This window comes from Melitaea cinxia, chromosome 21, assembly GCF_905220565.1.
Source record: "Melitaea cinxia chromosome 21, ilMelCinx1.1, whole genome shotgun sequence".
NCBI lineage: Eukaryota > Metazoa > Arthropoda > Insecta > Lepidoptera > Nymphalidae > Melitaea > Melitaea cinxia.
Genome location: NC_059414.1, coordinates 2,987,301 through 2,993,584, shown reverse-complemented (window position 1 = coordinate 2,993,584; position 6,284 = coordinate 2,987,301).

Below are 6,284 nucleotides of genomic sequence, written 5' to 3'. Positions count from 1 at the left end.
TATTCATTTTCTTCGAATAAGTTTGAGCAATAAATTTTATGCGCAATGACACAAACACAAAAGCTAGAAACCTACGATTTGTTCATGAAGTTACGAATAAATTTGTTATAAAACAACTATTCTGATATCTCTTCGTATATTATGAATACGAAGTTAGTTTTTTTTGTTCTACAATGGGTTATTTTGAGTTTGTTAAATGAAGGGCTTTCAGATGTATAGGGAAGCATCGTTTTTGCTCAGTAAGTTTATATACTAATTTGACGGTAGTACTTTATTTGAGTAAACCAGGGTAATGTTGCCATTTTTCATTTATTTTTAGAATTATTTGTTTTTTTTTTTAAACACTTAGCAATACAACCTGTGACGATAATAATTACATTAGTGTAAAATTGTGACGCAGTTATTAATATTTTTGGGTTGTATGGTAGAAATGCCTAATTAGTCATAAGTCCGTCCATTGTACTTCATAATGTGTAACTATCTTTAAGTTTTGTTTGTATTGTATTTGTGGTGTACAATATAGTATAAAATAAAATAAATAAAGTGACTTACAAGTAACTATTTACTATAAGGTGATTTCCTTGTTTGCTTGTTATATTAAGTCATTATTTAAATGAAACATAGTAAAGTGAACACTACACTACAATTTCTCCGGTTTCAATCCACACTAAATGAATGTATTTGCTTGCAAACGAAAAAAACCGACATCAATTACATCGACAAGTAATACAACGTAGGGAGACGAAAAAATAGTCAAGTAAAAACGCATTATTAGATATAACTCGAAAAAGTAGTTGTTAGATCTCAAATAAATTTAAATGGGACCAAATGAAACACACCACATTTCGATTAAAAAAAAAATTGTCAAATCGGTCCACCCAGTCAAAAGTTCTGAAGTAACATGCATAAAAAAAATACAGTCGAATTGAAAACCTGTCCTTTTTGGGAAGTCGGTTAAAAATAAGTATCGTATTGAAATAAAATAGTTTTAATGAAGTAGTTCTCGATTTCCTTTATTACGTATTTATTGTATTGTAGCCGTTATTTATTGATAATACGAAAAGGACCCTTTTTATAATGCAGTAAAGGTTATTGTCGTGTGTCATTTTACACTTGAGATATCTTGAATCCAGGTCGCTGCCTCACCCCTATCTCAACGACTCACTGGTTTTGAAATGATTTTAACGCGTGTTAATCGACTTATTGAATTTTCAAAGCATCGATTTTTGTAAATGTCAGAGGACTATATAAAAATGGCGTTTACGGTCGATATCCCAAATGTTGATATCATATATTCCATAGTTACGTTCTACAATTGCAATATTTAACATTACCTTAATCCTTACTAATATTTTAAATGCGAAAGTAACTTTGTCTGTCTGTCCATCTTTCTGTTGCGTTTTCACGCCAAAACCACTGAACAGATTTAAATGAAATTTGGTACACAGATAGTCGAGATAGCCTGAGAAAGGACATAAGCTACTTTTTATTGGGAAAAAGGGATGTAAGGGTTTTAAAGGTGGGGATGAAAAAATGTATGGAAGTATCTTTATTTTTAGAGCTAGAAGCTTGAAAATTATTTTTTAGGCTGTTAATTCGATATAATAAATACGACATTCACAGTTTAAGGTTTACCCTCAAGGGTGTAAAATAATAATAGGGAATAGGGGTTAAAGTTTGTATGGAAATATGTAAGGTTTACGCGGTTAGGTTTAAGGCGTGGGCATAAGTAGTATCTTATATATCGGACGCAACAACTCATTTCTTAAAGAGGTTAGACCGTTTATGTATCTGTTGAAATAAACGTTTTTAAAGTTACCCATCAGTCTTTTTTAACGCCTTATTCTCTATGATTCCCTAGTATAATACTGTTTTGTGTCGACGAGCTGGAATCACGCAACAACCGACTAGTCATGACAATTATGTGTATGGCCTGTTGAGCTTGCGACCGCTGGTGAAACAGACAGCACCTGTAGCCTAACACGACATCATATACTATCTGTTTTATATATTTACATATGTATATGTAAGTATATTGTACTCAAGTAGGAGTATCTTTGAATCGTGATCAAATGATCAACAGTTCATTTTTACTACTGACATTAAACTTTAAGATTTTTTGTTTTTATATTCCTGTATCAGTTTGATCACAAAAGTTAATTTAGAATGAAATAAAGCCTATTCTGTTTATTACGGTTATAAAATATCTCATTAAGGGCCTGTTTCACAGTTGCGGATAACGCTAATTGACGGATGACCATATTAGACAATATAAAGTTATTGATTCATTATTTTTTTACCAATGAATTCTACTATATTTATGTGATATTTCTATTTACATTAATCATCATCATCATCATCACTTCAGTCCATCGCAGTCCACTGCTGGACATGGCCACCACAAGTTCGCGCCGAAATGGCGTGAACACATATGTGTTGCCCATAGTAACCACGCTGGGCAGGCGGGTTGCTGACCGCAAGACTGACTTTGTCGCACCGAAGACGCTGCTTCCCGTCTTCGTCCTGCGTATTTCAAAGCCAACAGTTAGATAGTTATCCCGCCATCGGTCGCCTTTTTAAGTTCCAATGTGGTAGTGGAACTGTGTTATCTCTTAGTCGCCTCTTACGACACCCACGGGAAGATAATGGCTATATTCTTTACACAATAGATTAATCTAATATTATTATTAATAATATAATATTAATATTAATCAGTTGTAGTTTATTAATTGAGAAGAAACGGTCCAACTGGCCTATTCTACCTCCCGCTGATAAAGTCTATTTGTATTTTCATCAGCGTTATCCACAACTGTTGATACATGCCCTAAGAAAGGCAACAAAACAAGAACAATAAATGTCACCTAATCTGATAAGAATTGGGTCTTAACGCTGGCTCGTTAACAGCGAGGGACGAGGTATTCTTGTTTAGGATCTTTGACTTTTTACGATCTTTTTAGTATTCTGTACACAAAGTGTGTCAACGGAACTCTGTAATGACGTCTATGTGTCTGCTTCTTTGTTTATTATAAGGTTTTAATGAACAGATAAACGTACAACTGTATCTATAGGCACAAATTAAGGCTATCTGTAATTTTTACAGATTGACTATTGCTGTGGCCAAAGAAGTAATGAAAAGTAAAAAAAAAAAACAGTCAATTTTCCTCAATCTTGACAGTTTTATATTGTTAGATGTTACATCAGTAGACCCTTCAATTTAGTAAGTTCTACTCGTTTTTCATCGACTTTATTACTTAACTCTCGCGGTAAAATTTACTTCAGGCCTATTTGTCTAATTGCTATGCGCATTTGCTATGCGCATTCACATCGCATTCAGCTTGTAACATCCCACTATCGTGAAGTTTTCCATGTTGGAGAAGGACTGGAGCTTATTCCTCCACTCTGCTCCACTGCAGGTTGGCGAATGATATTCGCGCTTATACAAATAAGTATTTGTAGTTAAAAAATACATGTTATTCTATTTAAAAAAAGCACTATTCGTACCTAACTAATATCAAATATAACATTAGATTAGAATAATTCCAGCAAATCGAGATGATACCACATTGTTCGGCTTATCGAATTATACTATGGAATGAAACTCACCCAAACTTCCACTATTTTCACCTCGAAATCACGTACGGTGATCAGATAAAGAAAGTTAAACAATTTTCGCCCAAATTCCTGAACGTGTAAAACCTATAATCGTCTGAACGGATTCGCAAAAATAAGTTTTCCATATTTACCTTTAAGATGTTAGATAAAAGTGCAACGAATTACAGACTTTATGACGTGAGTGTTAAAGAATAGAATTGCATATGTATTTAATTATTAAAGTGCTGTAGGAGGACTGTACATTGTACGTTTGTAATGAGATACGTGACTTGGAAAGAAGTTCGTTTTAAAATTCAGAATGTGTCCTTTTTTAAGCTAATTTAAAAATTTAAATTGTTTTGAAGTTTATTATAGTTTCAATTATGATAAAAATCATGTTTTTTTTTTTGTATTGTAAATGCTTTTTTTTATTAATATTAAAAATATAATACATTTTGTTTAGTAAGATAAGTGATAAGTAACAACTGTTATGAAATCGTTTTTTGAATGTACTTAAAACAAATGCTACATTATTCAGTCTATCGACTGTTTAGAAATAATAATTTTGTGTATAACTTGCATATACTTGGATTGTAGGAGTACTAGTGATATTAATATAATACTGACGACTTGTTAGCGCAACGGTCACAGCGCTGGGTTGCGATTGTTGGGCTGGCGACCCCCAGCACAAGAATAAATCCTAGTAATATCCGTCGAGTAGCAAAAAAAATCATCACCATCATCATTACAGCCTATACAGTCCACTGCTGGACATAGGCCTCCACAAGCTTACGCCAAAAATAACGTGAACTCATGTGCTTTGCCCATAGTCACCACGCTAGGCAGGCGGGTTGGTGACCGGTTGGTGCAAAAAAAAATAAAAATACAACTAAGTATACATAAAAAAAAAATGAACGAAAAACTAATCATTAAATCCTTTTGTAAAGCTTAGATAAATCTCAAAATATATAATAAACTTTACACCCAACAAGCCGCAGTCCGCTTCCAAAGGGTTTCGTACATCGTCCATTAATAGAGATTAGGTAGTGAACCGCCAGATTAGCGGGAAGTGGACCGTGGATTAGACTCCTAATAGTCCTAACACCCTGTTAAATACTCTTTACTAAATACTTGATAATTAAGGCCATAGTCAATTAAACGGTTTTGAAGGATGTAATGATGTTAATGGGGATTGGTTATTTATTTTAAATCATTAAGCCTTATTTTAATAGAGTGAATTCTTTCGTTCGATTTTAAATAATTATTATTGAATGATGAAGCAACCGTTCTGGTGTAGTGGTGCGTGTAATCGGCTAAAACATCCACAGTTTTCGAGTTCGATTCCGGCTCGCGATGGATATTTGTATTTGTACGAATATTTCTTTCTGGTTTGGATGTCTGTCCTTGTAGGTTTCGCGGCCGTATCTCGGAAAGCACGTTAAGCCGTTGGTCCTGGCTGTTATCATAAATACCTGATAGCGATCTTTACTCATAGTAGGAATAATATCTGCCTACCCGCAGTGGAGAAGAGGCCTATGCCTAGTAGTGGAATATCACAGGGTGGATGCGAATGAGATGAAACAAATTCTTTACAAAACAAAATTTTGCTATGTAAGATTAGATCTAAACTTTCATAAACAAATTATTTCAAATTTAGTACTTAAGCTAAAACAAAGCGCTTAGTGTTTAATGCTTAATTATATAAATCGCTTAGTGTGTTAATCATTTTTAAGTATAATATGGTTCATACTAACCGGAGGTGGTCAAGGTTTGTTATAAAACAAAATATCATATACTAATTTCTTGTCTAAATTCAAAAACATAAAAATATTCATAAAGGTATGCAATTTTTCACCAATGTTTCTTTATGACGTTATCACGTTAAACTATCGTCCGTAAACCGACTTTACAGACAATCATTTTTTTTAACTAAGTAATTGATCACTGAGACAGAAAATTGCAGTAAATATAACGATAACTTATTTCATATATTTTTTAATTTTCTTTGTTGACATACAATTAACTTAGATGTAGTCTTAATGTATTTTTTGCAGTAACATTATATTTCTGTAAAAATTAAAATACATATACAATTCATATAAAACACGTCAATAAATATTAAAAAAATACACTTGTTCGTTACATAAAAATCGTAACAGAAAACAATCGATATCGAGCTATCGATAGCCTAGTGTTGGCACTTGTCAGTGCAGCGGGCGGTAAAACACGACACGCACTGCACTAAATGGATTAACGCTATACATCTTCGCATTGTGTAGCAGAAGTATGGAGGTTGGATAAAATGTTTCTAGTTCTGTAGAATTGCTTTATATCTGGATATTTTTAGTAGCTGTTTAATAAAACATGCAGACCTTCAAATTATTCGACGCTTCGTAAATACGCTATTTATTTATATACTAGCTGATCCCGCAAACGTTTTGCTATATATGTTATAAATCCCCCTTAATCCTCCCCTCCCCCGTTATAACTTGGGGGTATGAAAAATAGATGTTAGCCGATTCACAGACCTACCCGATAAGCACACAAAATTTCATAAACATCGGTCCAGCCGTTTCGGAGGAGTATGTTAAGTAACATTGTGACACGAGAATTTTATATATAAGATTTCATTTCCTAAGACTACTAATAGAAGATTCAACATTGATGTTTATATATGTTGAAATTAGATAAAT